Source organism: Corythoichthys intestinalis, chromosome 16, assembly GCF_030265065.1.
Source record: "Corythoichthys intestinalis isolate RoL2023-P3 chromosome 16, ASM3026506v1, whole genome shotgun sequence".
NCBI lineage: Eukaryota > Metazoa > Chordata > Actinopteri > Syngnathiformes > Syngnathidae > Corythoichthys > Corythoichthys intestinalis.
The window spans coordinates 16,931,709-16,947,522 of NC_080410.1; the positions used below are offsets into that span (position 1 = coordinate 16,931,709).

The 15,814-nt window shown below is 37.0% G+C and overlaps 1 protein-coding gene across 1 annotated transcript in view; it reads right to left on the reverse strand.

The window, feature by feature from the left end:
* The window catches only part of ntn1b (netrin 1b), a 114,239-nt gene that overhangs the window by 25,391 nt on the left and 73,034 nt on the right, over nt 1–15,814 (reverse strand). The window lies entirely within an intron of this gene.

The window sequence follows — 15,814 nt, forward strand, 5'->3', positions numbered from 1 at the left end:
CCACTAGGGGCCCCCCAATCTGGCAATTGTTTAATTTGTATTCTATTTTGTTTACGACAGTTTGCTTTATTTGACTTTTGTGAGTTTTGAGACTTGATTACAAGCTTAAAAAAATAAAAGTTCTTCCTTAACTTCTTTCTTTCCTCTTTTAGAAAAAGGTTTGGCGCTATCTACTGTAATCACTTACAATCATTTGGGGTGAGAAGTTTGAAGTATGCAGTGCAACAAAATCTGATTAATATACAAAATATGGACGTATGGGTTGGATTGCATGTATGGGTTTCACAGTACACTGTGACGAAATGGTGGACAAAAATATGGGCTCTTTGCATTTTTTTGCTTAGGGCCCCCAAATGGCCTGGGCCGGCCCTGGCCACATACCAAAATCCATTATACACCTTATCCCCAAAAAATGACACATGGCAAAAAAAAATGACACATGCCAAAATCTATTTTGCCACTTACCAAAAAAAAAAATGCTATATGGCAAAAAAAATGCCACAAGCCAAAATCCATTTTGCCAATGGCAAAAGTTAGGAAAAACAGTAATAACCACAACCTCCATCTCGTAATTTTTATTTTCCCCTGCAAAATAACATTGCAAAATTCAATTGTAACTACTTAAGCACATAGGATATACATTAAAATTGAAGTTAATGTAAATATTTATTTTTTGTTTTTTAATTAATAAAGATATAAGAAACATACATTCGCAAAAATAAGTTCAAATGACTTATATGGTGCATAGTGAAATGGGAATATATTTTGAAGATCACGCAAACATTGACTTTTTTAATTATAATGAAACGAATAAGTAGCCGACCATTAATGAAAACAAATAAGTCTAAAGTGCACATTGACAGGTAAGATGTTCTAAACCTCTTCATCAGAGCAAATACAATAAAATATGGCCTCCTCAACTCTTTTCTTGCTCTTAAAGATTTGATCAATTTTCTATTGCATTGCCCTTTTTTATCGTATCAATTCAACAAGCTTGTTCATTTTTTTTCTTCTTTTTTTGTTTCTTTGCTGTTCCAGAAAACATGTGCATTTGAACCAATCACAGCTAACCATCTCTGCTGATCACATGTCAGTATGTCAGCCAATTGAACGGACAACTGAGTCCAGGGCAACTTGCTTTGCTAGTGCATGCATGCGCACATTGACGTGACTCATCATTGTCAGACTCGGATAACTGCAGCAGCTAGGGAAACCTCCATGTCATCCGTGGAATAAATAAATAATACATATCGGCGGGAAAGGATTACGCTACACAAGCACTTTATTATGCTTGTTGTTTACACTTGTGTATGTAAATCTGATGTTGGTAAATCTTTTTCTTCTTGGAGATGAAATGCATGTGTGGCAGCCTTTACATAGCATTTTGACTGTTGCTGTTATATTTTCGGAATCAAAGCACCGTATACCGGAACGGCGTTATGGCCCCGAATTTTATACCAGAACGGTGTTCCAGACCGTTCCGGCCACCTTCACCCCTGCTTAACATACGATGGCTAATTGTATTGAGCTGCCACATTAGACGTTCCACTAATGATAAATGTAACAACTTCAAGGTTTTCCATATAAACATTCTGTAAAAAAATAAGAGAACAACTTCAACTGAGGTTATGGAAAAAGTGCCAATATTGCACCATTACATTTGTTGTTGCAATCACTCTTGTCACATAACAATTCCTAAGCGTCTAAGTTTGGAGCGTAGACGCCACCATCTGTTGACAAGACAGCACCCAAAGACATTGCGCCGCGTCTTCTCGTAGGGGGCCGACCCAGGCAGAACGTTGAGTTGGCTTTCACTCTGATAAGCTCAAACACACGCTGCGTTCTAACGCCAGATTTAGGTGGAAATAGGACAAAGCTTTTACTGCATACAAGCAGGCAGCAGTGTCTCAAGAGTGATTTTGGTCGAGGATTCAAATCATTATTATATCAAATATAACTTCAAACTTTGAAACGAGAAAAAAAAAAAAAAAAACAATTGATAAAATTTGTGTAACTTTGACTTGAAATATTTACGTAAAATAAATAATAACCAAGGGTGAAAATGGCTAAAATTTCTTGCCGGAACTCCCTAACATAAAGTTCGGCACAGAGCCCTTTTTTGTGTGTGTGTGTGTGTGTGGGGAGGGGGGGGGGGGGGGGGGGGCTTAAACTTCCTAAAACCACCAAAATGTAAGAACTTTTGGCACAGTTATAAATATAACACACAATAAAACACAACAGGTTTCACAGTGGTTAGCACGTTCCCCTCACAGTTCTGATACCAAGGGTTCAATCCCGGGCTCCGGCCTTACAGTGTGGAGTTTGCATGTTCTCACCATGCCTGCGTTGGTTTTCTCCTGGTGTGTGTGAAAGCAGGGCTATAAACATGGCAAGCTGGAAATGGCTAAATTAAACTGAAAACATAACGAAATTAAAATGTCAATCATTATGTTCGGGTTGGGGTTCTCGCTAAATTTTTAAAATAAATATATATTTATATACGTATACCAAAACGATGTATGGATGTTAAACAAAGTAATACTTATCAAATAAATAATTTGGATAAAAAAGACAAGGCGCTGTAAGGTCATTGCAGAGCCAGAGCGTGCCATGCGCCCTCTTTTTACTCTTTCTCCTCTGCGATGCAAAACCGCATCTGTTTATTTACATCTTACAAACTTTTCCAGCGTTATTTCGTTGTGCAAATGCATTTAAAATTATCATAAAAATATGTAGACTATTTAAACATTAAGAAAAGTTGCGTTTTTTTTCTGCCAACTGAGAATTCGTTACAAAAGACCAAATGTGATCACGCAAAACGCAACCAGTCCGTTTTTCCAAGCAGCAAGCAGTGATCTGTCCAGGTCTGACTGGAGCATCCCTTCCCTCTCCTCCTCACAAATAATACATAGAATTTTGAGGGTTTTTTTCTTGGGCTTGGGCCTACAAATAAAATTAAAATTTCGTTTTTTTTTCGGGGCTCGGGCCTACAAATAAAACATAACATTTTGGGTTTTTTTTCGGGCCTGCAAATCAAGTTAATTGATCGGGCTCGGGCGGGTCGGGCATTAATACGAGCGGACCCGGGTCGGGTCGGGCTGGATTTTTTTAGGCCCGATCTTACCTCTTGATGACCTTAAATTGGTTGCAGTTACACGTCGGGGAACGCTCCCTCCGGAACAAAACACGACAGGATTTGACCAACATTGTGACAATGCTGACCAAAAATGACATAATGTCCAGGTTATAAAATCGCCCAGCAGCCTTCCACGCACAGAGAGTGCCAGTGGGCAACACAGGTCAAGTCTGTGAAAGCGTCCAACAGGCTTCATTCTCGGAATCTTTTCATGCACGAAAGCAATGACGAATCCTGCGTTACCTTATACGGGAAATTCCCTGGTAATATGTGTGAAAAGGGCTACAGGCAATGCGACTTGTCAGATAGAGAGAGAGACGCTGGGGAGAACTACGTAGAATAAATGAATAATAAAAATCAGTGAAAACGGATGACGCTAAGCAAGCTCTTTATTAGGCTTGTATTGTTAACACTTGTGTATGTAAATCTGACATTAGGAAATTGTTCTTATTGGAGATGCGTGTGTGGCAGCGTGGCAGTTTTTTTTTTGTTTTTTTTTAAACATTGGGTTTTGACAGTTGCCCTTATATTTTCGGGATCAAAGCACTGTATGCCAGAACGGCGTTCCGCCATCGTATTTCTTGGCGGAACGCCGGTCCGGTGCGTTCCGGCCCACTTTCACCCCTGATAATAACTGCTCATTTTTTGCTTCTAACCATGAATCTAGACTGTTTAACGTTCATGTCTATAGAAATTCCGCGATTTAAGCATTTATTTACAAGAATTTTCAACTTAAAAAGCTATACGTTTTGTGATGGCCGCAAAGTTGGATTTTGTATCTCTACACATTAGCGGAATGCAACGTAAATAAGTTGTGATTGTATAAAGAAAAATGCTAAGTTTGCTTTTGTTTGTAAAATCAAGATGATTCTGCATGCTTTCCTCAAGTATTTAGTTACCTGGGTCTTTCCCAAAGGGAAAGCACAGGTTATGTTGTTGTGCAACTTTATTGTACTTTTTATTATTATTATTATTATTATTATTCAATAATTGTCGATGTTTTTTTCGGCGCGCCACACAGCCCGAACCGTAACACAACCGGAATTTTCGCGCGACGATGGGAATTTTTCAAACAGCCCAGAAAAATTTTCCGTTCGCCCGTAAACGGCAATTTTCCGGGAAAAAAAAAAAGTTTCAAAATGTATCTAGTTTCTGAGTGATTTATTAGCTGTTGAAAACAACATTTTGAAAAAATTAAGTTGGTATTTTGGGTAAAGATTTATATGATATGTTAAACATTGCTATTGATCCTAAAAATATAGGTGATTATCTCTGCATTTGGTGATTTATGTGCGTCTAGCGTGAAATCTGAAAATTTTATAGCCATTTTAAGTTTTGTCATGCTTGCACAAAAAATAATCATTAGCGATTTTATTAAGGAACGACTTTGAATTTTTTCAATATATTTTTTATATTGTTTTTAGGGCTGTCAAAATTATCACGTTAACGCGCGGTAATTAATTTTTTTAGATTAATCACATTAAAATATTTGACGCAATTAACGCACATGTCCCGCTCAGACAGTATTCTGCCTTTTGGTAAGTTTTACAGCAAGGTTTTTTGTGCTATCTAACAGCGAACTCTTGTGGTCGCTTTGCGACATGGTTTATTGCTTTCTTGCCAGTTCAATATGGCTGCACGACGTCTCGGACTGACGCCTACGTTGTAATGTTGTGCTTATATGATCCTTGGACAAGATTTGTCCATAAGTATGGTTGTTGTAAAGAATGTACATATTATGTTAGTAAGCGAAATGTTATATTTTTTGTATGAGACGCTTTTTGTTTATGTTTAGTGAACCTGTATAGCGTGCTAAGCTAACGTTGTTGCTAATGCAATGCTTGTGTACTTTTTTTTTGTAGTTTCACTACGGTCTAAAGAGCACAATGGTTTGAGGCCATTTTATTAATAAATCAGATGAAAAAGGAAGAAGTCTGATTATTAAGGCGTCGTTCACAAGCTGTCTAGCTTTGGAAAAAGTATACGCTTCGGAGTGAGGACAGCATAGACAGATTTAAATGACAGTAGAGTGAAATGCCCACTACAGTCCTTATGTACCGTATGTTAAATGTATATATCCATCTTCTGTCTTATCTTTCCATTCCAACAAATTATTTTACAGAATATATATATAATTTACAGAAAAATATGGCATATTTTATAGATGGTTTGAATTGCGATTAATTGCGATTAATTACGATTAATTAAATTTTAAGCTGTAATTAACTCGATTAAAAATTTTAATCGTTTGAAAGCCCTAATTTTTTTCATATATGCCTAAGGGAGGTGCCTGTTTTGGTTTTAGGTGGCTAACGGCTTTGGTTTTGAAAATATTTTAATTTTTAACTATTTAAAAATAGGCCCCCTACGGGTCGGCCCTGAGCCCTGTGTCCCGTCACCTGATAGTTAAGTCTATGTTTCGAGACATCTAATGGTCAAAAAGCATAACTGCTGTGCTAAACTGTGACCAGCAATTGTACAAAGGCAGAAGGCCTCTTCTGTCACTTTGAAGGTAACATGCATATTGGCCCAAAACCTATGTCAAAATTATCCGATATCATTTTAAAATGCTTTATCTCTATATATCGAGACAAATCTAGTTATTAATTTTTTAAGCGATTGGTCAACAAATGGTCTCAAAAGCGGTTAAAATATATTTGAGGATTTTGAATCAGTAAAAAGTACTTGAGGCACAGGGCACAATGAATTATTTTTCATCTTAGGAGGTGATTTGATATTTTCACATATTTTCAAGCCTTCTCTTATAATACCTTATATTGGTTCTGAAAATTCGGTCTATGGACAAGTACATTTAGGCATAATAAATGGGGGTTTATTTAAAATTTGGGTGGGATGTAAAATGTACTGTAACCGTAAGAGACGGGTAACCAAATATTCTAGTATATTAAATCTGATATTTTACAGTAGTGATTCGCAACCGTTGGGTCATTGAACACTTATATATAATTTGGGAAAAAATGACGACAAATGTTTTTAAATTACATTTTCATACATGCGATTACTGTATAATGTTCCAGCCAGATTCAAGTGAGTGTTGCACATGTAACTTTGCGTTATTGTTAAAAAAAAAAAAAAAAAAAATGATGATGTGTGTGCTCAAAGGCTATTTTAGAAAAATATATAAATAAATGGACTTGTCTTCAATAAAATTGGGCCACAAAGTAATTACCATGGAAAAATGTGGGTTCAATTGAGAGCTCCCATTTAAAAGTGTCGTTATTTCACAACTTTGCTGTATGTTTATTATTGTGAATAAGCTTTCCTAGGGTTGTCTAGTAGTGTTTACCTCCATAAGGTCCCACTGTAAAACATTAAGAAATCGTCCTCTGCTTGTCGTTAAAACTTTTCTCACATGCTCCCTGTTCCCGTTATTGTAAAGCCCCACATATTTGTGGTTTGGCATTTGCAGATTTTTCTTTGGAACTGAACCTCTGTTATTCCAGAAATCATATTTGTTTTTTTTGTTGTTGTTTCTTTAACATGACTCAAAAAAATCAGATTTTTCTTTTCTGATAAAATATTATTACACATACATTAAATGGCATTTGAGTGATATTTATGGACTTATAGTGCTTTCCCAGTTGAAAAACTAGCTCATAATTAAACTAGGAAATCCATTACAGAAAAAAAATGAACTAAATGAAACTCAACTATAGTGAAAAATCCAAGACTATTATGTTGTTGTTCTTAAATGCAATAATTATTGTTCATCATCCTCAAAATACTTTAAATTGAAAATCTATGAATAATAAATTACCATATTTTTCTGACTATAAGTCGCGTTTTTTTCATATTTTGGCTGGGGGTGCGACTTATACTCAGGAGCGACTTATGTGTGAAATTATTAACACATTATGATATCATTTCACATGTTATTTTGGTGTTTTGGAGTGACACTGATGGTTTGGTAAACTTGTTAGCATGTTCTTTATGCTATAGTTATCTGAATAACTCTTAATAGCTATCGCCACGTTCGCGTTCTGCCTTTGGCAATGTGTGGTCAATTGTATTATTGACTTTTTTATATTGAAATGCATGCTTTTAGTTTGTGGCGGTTTCAAGCCCACGTGGGGGCGCACTCACACTTGTTTACGTGAAGAAGAGCGCTCACATGCCAGAAGAAGACAGACAGCTACGTAACTCTGAGTGAGTGGGCGAGTTAGCGAGAGAGAAACACGGATGCAAACCTACATTCATTGTTTATGCTTTTAAAATATCTCTACAGAGGCTACGCCTGTGTGTATTATCTTTTCTGTTGTTGTTGTGTATTTTCCACCCGCGATCGAACACTTAGAGCCAGTTGTGTGGTTCTTTGAACGATGTGCTAATAATAGCGAACGCATGGTAACCGTTTATTTCATTGCTGTAAAACCACCTAATTATCATTTATTTACGTTGATGCTAACCTGTTTGGTATCGAGGACCAGATTGATTCAGCAAATTATACGGACCACCAGCATCGTCATTTGGGAGTTCGCTGTATAGCCAGGACCGAGCCGTAGCGTCCTGGTGAGGACAGTATATTCGCATTTCGTTGTTCATGCACTGTACACTGTACATTTATTCAGCATGTTGTTCTCTATTGTATTTTTATATTAAATTTCCTTTCAAGATGACATATCTGTTCTATGTGTTGGATTTTATCAAGTAAATTTCCCCCAAAAATGCGACTTATCCTCCGGTGCGACTTATATGGTTTTTTTCTCTTCGTTGGGCATTTTATGGCTGGTGCGACTTATACTCAGGTGCGACTTGTAGTCCGAAAAATACGGTACAAAGAAATGTAGACTCTACATTTTAGATCTGTTCTTCACAGTAATCATTGTAGTTTACTGTATTTTAACACTTGATAGGGCATTCATTGAACTCAATGGCTGCCATTGACGGCACTAGACGTCCGATCCTTTTTGACTGGGAGGGTCTGGCAGCGAATAATCACTGCTGACACTCCCAGTCTAGTGCTGTAAATGGCACAGAAGGATGAGCATTCAAATCCACTACTCCCAGTTTAAATGAAATGGACGTCAATTGCAGGCAACGAGTTAATAGTAAAGATTTGCTTATTCATTTATTTTTAAAATGTCTTCTTTCTTTTCTTTTATTAATTAAAAAAGGGAAAAACAGTAATTACCGATTTGATTTATTTGATTAAAAAGCTCAAATAAAATAGATAAAACTGCATTTATTTGCTTTATTTACTCAAAATGTTTATTCTTTTTTCATTTTTAAATTCAAAACAAAAAAAGCAATTAAAAAATGGTATTTATGCTTTTCTCAAATTAAGTTTAACAAGCTATTGGGGGCCATAACCGGAGTGTATTTTTTTATTACTCATTTTATTTATTATTATTAATTTTAATTTAGTTTTTATATTATTTAATAACTTATAACTTTATTCATCTAAAACATTATATTATTGATTAGTAATGAAAACAAATATTATAATTAAGACTTATAGTCCTCACATATGGACATCACATTTGGGTCAAGGAGGTCAGGCTTGTTCCATGACCCAAAATGTATTTTGTACTTTTTTTTTCTTACGTTTTTTTAAATAACCCAAAAATACCCTAAAAATGGTTAAGTGTACACACTAGAGTTGTCAGATAATGACTTTTTAACCGATAACCAATATCCTAATGTTGTCCAACTCCAAAAATCCAATACCGATATCAAACCGATACCAACATACGCGGTCGTGGACTTAAAAGTATTATGACTAATTGTGTTGTGATGTCCCACCGGATGATTTATTAATGATAAATGTAACAACTTCAAGGTTGACAAATAAACATTCCCTAAAAGATAAGAGAACAACATCAACAGAAGTTATAGAAAAAATGCCTATATTGCACCACTATATGTATTGTTGAAATGAAAATACAGTGGTACCTCTAATATGAACATCTCTACAATTATTTTCAGGTTACGACACACTTAAATGGGAAAATATTGCCTCTTGTTAAGAAAGATTTTTCAGGGTATGAGAGGCAAAAATACTTACAATACTGTAAAAGATGCGTATGTACTTCATTCTTTCTGCTTTTAAATGTCACGCCGTCCGGCTGCCCTATTGGTCATAATATTTCCCAACATGCCTCCGTAATGGGATTCTGCTCTCCTATTGGCCTATTGTTGATGACGTTTCAATTTGGGTGTTGCAGTATGATGACGTGCACAGGTACGTTGGTGTTATTGTTGCTTTAGCGGGTCGACGTCTGAGCCAAATGAGCACAAGGCTCCTTGTGTTTTTGTCTCAAGAAGAGTTTTTTAAGCCCACAGATGGTTTATTACATTAGTAGCACATTAGAGCATAGGTCTCCTCGCGTTTTTTTGTACGAAGCGTGAGATAGGTGATAGGCAACATCGATCTCGTGAAAAGGACAATGCCTCACTGGAAAGGTAAGATATATTTTTTGATTTTTCTATTTGCATTTTGTTGTATTATATACTTCATCACAGGTATTAATGGTTAGATCAGGCATAGACAGGGTTAGGTATATGGAATGATTCAAATGTGTTTGGCAGTTGTTTTGTTCCAGTTTTACCCAAATTATAAAATTTAATGTAGCGTGTCAGTAGTGCTTAGAACAGATTAAGGGCACTTACATGTAAAACGCGTCTGTATTTACTGAATTTTCGGGTTACGAAACTACATCCAGCACCAATTAATGTCGTAAGTAGAGGCACCACTATAGTGCAAACATCAATTTTTTATTTGATTACTTTCATCTTTGAAATGCTAACAAGACCCTGTTAAGGTAAACATATAATTTAAATTTATTAGTATAGATAAGTTTCCAAGATATTTCCACTTTAGCTCAACATTTCTGCCCGCGACTTCCGTTTTACACTTTCTCTAACCAAAACAACAGTGGAGCTGGAGTGGCATCACTCATCAAAATCCCTCAAAAAAGACAATTTGGATATGACGCATCCATCTGCCATCATTACGACACGGCAGGAAAACATGTTCATGAAGGCAAATGTTGAACCAAGCCAGTGCCACCACAAAGACTGGGAAGGTATGTTTTTCCTATCTTTGCATTTTCACGTGTCCAGTGCTTCAAAAATACTAGAGCTAAAATCTGGCGCATGAAACGACTTGTTGTCTTTGAGATTGCTATTACGATGATGATTGTAATTATGATGTTTAATATTATTTACTACAACTACTGTACTGCTGGGGCTGCAACACATGCTATCTGCTGCTAGCCTGTTCCTAATCTGTACGTGTAAGATGGCAATATTATGTTCAATTTGACTGCAATTCTGTGTTTTGCGTCACAGCTGAGACATCATTAGCTTTGCTAAATCAAGTTATACAACGATAAAGAAATGGAAAACAAACACTCATCTACTACAAGTTCTTACCCTAAAGGTATAAATGCAAGTGTCATAAATACATATTTATTAAATACAAGTTTTTGTTTGTTTTTTACGGGTGGAAAACGCTGTTAGGCAAGGAAAGACAATTTGATGTGCCTCACAACACTTACTGTACGTTGATGGACATATATCGAGACTACGTGCATTCTACTTTGATGATGGAAGGCTCGACTTATGCTCCACCTTTGTTAATATTTTTCTAATAATTTTATAAATTGTGATTTATTAACCTGTTTTGCACATGCACCAGTCGTTTTAAATAAAACACGAAATGGAATCATGTTGTCCAGAAGTTATATTGTGATCAATACCTGCAATAAAAAAACATGACATACTATTTGTGTTTATACTGTATGTACATGTGTGATGAGCTCATAATACCATAACTATAATCTAAACAGATGAACAATACTTTGTAGCATTTCTTTGTAACAACAAAATCTGCGTCAGCCCTTCTGCATTCGGCAATTGTACAGTCCCTGACAAAAGTCTTGTCGCTTATTCATTTTGTAGAAACAATTGCTAATAACCTGACTTTTAATTATTCAATTGGTTTCAGAAATGGCTCATATGAAAGCTAAGACCCTCCCAAACAGGGGTCGCGTTAACCGAATATTTTCCGTCGTTGACCGATTTTTTAAAACGGTGACGGAAAAAACTGAAGTCCATCCATCATTTTGACAGGTTGCAATTCACACCCCAGACCACAGGGTGGCGAGTGGGCATATTAATTAGCTATTGTCTCTCTTGATGCATGACGTCGTTGGCCTTACTCGGAAAAATGTCAAGGCAACTGAGTGTCCGAAGTTTCTTCAAAAAGCCCCAAAACGACGATGGTGTTGATAAAAGAGGGACTGCACAAGCGGGCACGCAATGGCGTACCGCACGCAGGCTATTTTTAGACCGTGACGTTGCATCGTAAAGCGGAAGTAAAGCCGAAGTGGGACATTATAGACCCGCCCTCGCATAGACCCAACGTAAAAAGTGCTACTTTTCTCCGGTCATGAACATGCCGATCACGCATTGCTTTTTTGGAACTTGTAGAAACGACTCTAGACATTACGACACATGAAGGATGTTTTCTTCATACGTTTCCGGAAACCAAAAAGTCGAGAGGAAAAAATGTGAAGACCGAATCAACTTGCGCGGACTTTAACACCAGCTCGGCGAATCCATTCACGTTTCATATGCAGTAAAGATTATGTTGGGTTGGCATGGTCTTTCAGAGGACAAAGAGGTAAGCCATTTTTATATTTTTAACATTATTTTAGCATAACGTTGTGCTGTACTGCTTCTGTCTGACAATGAATGACCTGAAAAGTATTACCAATGGTATCTGACTGCCACTGTTACCGTTTCTGTTATATACATATAAAAAAAAAAACTACTTTAGTAAGGGGGAAGTGTAAATAAATTATAGAATTAAGATGTGTTATCAATGAAAAAATTAAAAGTGTTCGTTGGCTGTCACTGAGTAGCATTTGCGATCGCTACACAAAGCTAACTAAATTACCCCCAAGAACGGTAAGAGACGTAGGACAACCAGAGGATATATAAGAAAGACAGGGCTGATGGTAAAGGATAGCTTGTTGAAACAGGAGAATGTCATTGTCAGTCGCGTCGATAAAAAAGCTAAAGCTATGCTTAGGTCGGCTCGTTTTTTTCGTCTTTTTCAGCCTTCGACACTAAAGTCATCTCTTTAACTGAACATTTTTATGTTCTTCCACATCTTTGCCAGTGAATTTGGCACCAGGCACATCATTTTCGGAGAGAATTGGTAGGTTTAGCTCTGTAAACATCTCCTTCGTACACGATTTCCATTCATTTCCTATTAGGGACAAACGGTGGCTACCTACTGGGGCCACAGTCAGCTGTTTTTGTCACTGCAGAGAAAAAGTTACTGATTCATCTGCTTGAAGTGTGATGGCACGGTGTGGATTCTCTGTTAAGCTTGTTCGGACAGAATATTAATTGAAAATGAATGAAAACTAAATACTATTGAATATGTTGAAGCGGTATGCAATGTTAAGAGTCTTGTTAGCTGGAATTGCTGTGTCCAGCCACTGTAGCTCTGCTGCTCTCTGTGAACTGTCTATTCAAGCCGGAACGCGCGCGGCTCCTAAGTGTCTCTGTCACATGACTGTGTCGTAGCCGGTAACGCGCTTGGCCAAATGGACACACAAGTACGGAAAGTGAACTATGCTAAACAAAGGGTCACCACAATGTCATTATTATCATTTTAAAAAATTAAGTGACTGGTAAAAATAGATTATGACCGGATTTTTATGACCCTGTCAGTCAAAATGACAGACAACGAAAAAGTCTAGCGCAACCTCTCCTCCCAAATGATGTTGAATGTACAAAAATATATTTGTTTCACTGAAAAAAGATTTATCATTTAATGAAGACATAAAGGTCAAATTTTGGGAAGACAAAAGTTTTGTCGCCCACAGAAAGTAGTGCGATAATTGAACAAAAAATGTACTTCAAATACAAAAATATGTTACATAACAGAACAGAATTAAGTAGTGGTGCTGTGAGATCCAAATTTAATATTTTGTATGACTTCCATGGGCTTGAAGGACTGCATCCATGCGGTTCGGAAAGGATTCATACAATTTATTGATTAAGTCATCAGGAACATCAAAGAAAGCAGTCTTGCATGCCTCCCAGAGTTCATCAACATTCTTGGGTTTCGTCTTCCATGCTTCCTCTTTCATTCTACCCCGGACATGCTCAATGATGTTCATGTCTGGTGACTCAGCTGGCCAGTGCTGGAAGATCTTGATCTTCTTTGCCTTGAGGAACTTTGAGGTAGAGATTGAAGTATGCGATGGAGCACCATACTGCAGCAGAATTTGTCCCTTTTTATGCTTAGGAATGTAAAAGGCAGCTAAGATTTGTTGATTTGCCTTTGTCTTTATTAAATAATAAATCTTTTTTCAGCCAAACAAATATATTTTTGTACATTCAACATCATTTGGAAGGGTCTTAGCTTACATATGAGCCATTTCTGAAACCAATTGAATAATTAAAAGTCAGGTTATTAGCAATTGTTTCTACAAAATGGATAAGCGACAAGACTTTTGTCAGGGACTGTAATATTATTTGTAATTTTGCTTAGTCTGTTTTGCACGGACTGTCAGAATTTTGTCCATGAACGATTGATATTTCAATCAATGAAATAATAAAAACAATCGCACAACACAGAAAGTCCTGGAGCTTCATCTACGTCGTGCTGAATCCATTTTTGAAGATTCCGTGGGTTCCTCTGGTTGATTTTGCTGTTTTAACTTTGTCTACAGACTGCTTACTTCATCCGCACTTCATGTTGTTGTGTCTAAACTGGAAGTCCGTAGCAGAAAATGTCAAAGATGGCGCTGCCAATGCTCTTGAAACTTGTCTATAGGCAATTATGATCACTCATAGGAGTGCCAGTTTACTATTCTTGGTAGGGCTTGACTTTCTAGCATTGTGTCAACTTGGATGGCCACATATGGGAGCAAAGTCAACCTTTACATCATCATAGAAAGACAACAATATGGCATCAGCTGAGTCTAAATGTTCTACAGTATCTTAAGAGATGCTACTCAAACGATAAGTCATGTCATAAGAGTTACCGTTTAATGTGCACTTGGCATTGAGTGCCACACTTTAAAGACGACTCCTACTTTTGTCATCGTGCCTGGTTATGTTCATTATGAGGGCAAAAACTTCAAATTGAAATCATTTGTTCTTTCCACTTTCCACTGACTGACACAAATTGGAAGCAGATCGTCGCCAGCTCTTGCACTTTCTGAGCAGTAGGCCTTGTGCTCCCTTTTCTGGGGGGTGGGAAAGCTGGGCTGGGTAGTGTAAAGAGGAAGGAGGGGGCAGTTGAGAGAGGGGGAACCTTTCAGCTTGCCTGAATATGGACAAACTTCATTATTTCTTCCAGCTCTCCGTCCAGTCGTACCCTTTCTTCTCCATTATGCTCCGTGTGAATGAGGTTGCCTGGGTAATGATGGAGGAAGAAAAAACGCCCCTCTCCTCCCTCTTAAAAAAGAAAAAGTCATTTGGTTTGTGGGATGAGGATTGAATTCGTGTATGTAGAGGAAGTATTTTTGGAGAGGAGGTGGGTGCCTTGACGCGTTCTCAGGTGGGGGGATCATTAAAAAAAAAAACGGAAATCCCAAAGTAAATGAATTTGACTAGTTCATATCAAGCATGCTTCATTTCCATGTGAATGTGGTAAAGAGAGTGGATAGGGCCTCTATCTGCCGCTGGCCCTCGGGGGCCCTTTATCGCAAACCCTCTTTGATAGGCGACACTGACATTGCGCCCCCTCTGAGCAATCGCCGCACACTCAGAGCCATTACACCCGCAGCACTCATTAAGGTCCAATCTCCTGCTGGGAAGACAAACGCCCCTATTGTGCGGCTCGGCGGCAGCGCCACGCTCATTCCAAGGGGTCGCAAGGGGACCACACGGCTTTTAATTTGGAAGGAGGTGTCAAAACAGAATCCAAGCTTTACCCTGTCATAGCCATTATGTTGGCCAACCTGTATAAATATTTAACTCACTTGGCTGCCATTGACGGCGTGAAATGTCCAATTTTGACCGGGAGGAGCAATTCCCTGTCAAAACGAGTTGGACATATCACACCATCAATGGTAGGTAAACTAGGGTTGCCATGATTAATTCCAATGTACTGGTAAATGAGCTGTCACCTGCTGTATGCTAATCATCAATACACCATTTAGAGACATTGTTGACCTCAAAATTGTCCAGTTATGTTGAGCTTCTAAGTAACATTTTTATTCTTTCTTCGTTTATTTCTCTTTGAAAAAATTATGGGAAACATTAAATATTCTTTTATATAATATAGTTTTCTGTTGTTTTTTTATTACTTAAAAAAAGGGAAAACAGTCACTTTATAAATTTCTTTCTTCATTTATTTTTCCTTTTATCTTTTATTTATCTACAATTTTCGATTTACAATACAAGAAGGGAAATCAGAAAACATTCTCTTTTTCCCCATTTATGGATTTTATTTTTTAAAAAAGGAAAATAGGAAATATTCTTTTTTTTTTTTTTTTTTTTTTTTTAAATTAAATATACATACAAAAAAGCAACAGAATATATTCTCTTGATTTTTTTTTTATTTAAAAATTATTATTATAAATATTTAATGAAAGGAAAAATAACAAATATTATCCAGTTTTTGGACTTCATGCATTTTTCCATAATCTTATTTTAGCAACAAAAAAAAAACAAAAAAAGTCATCA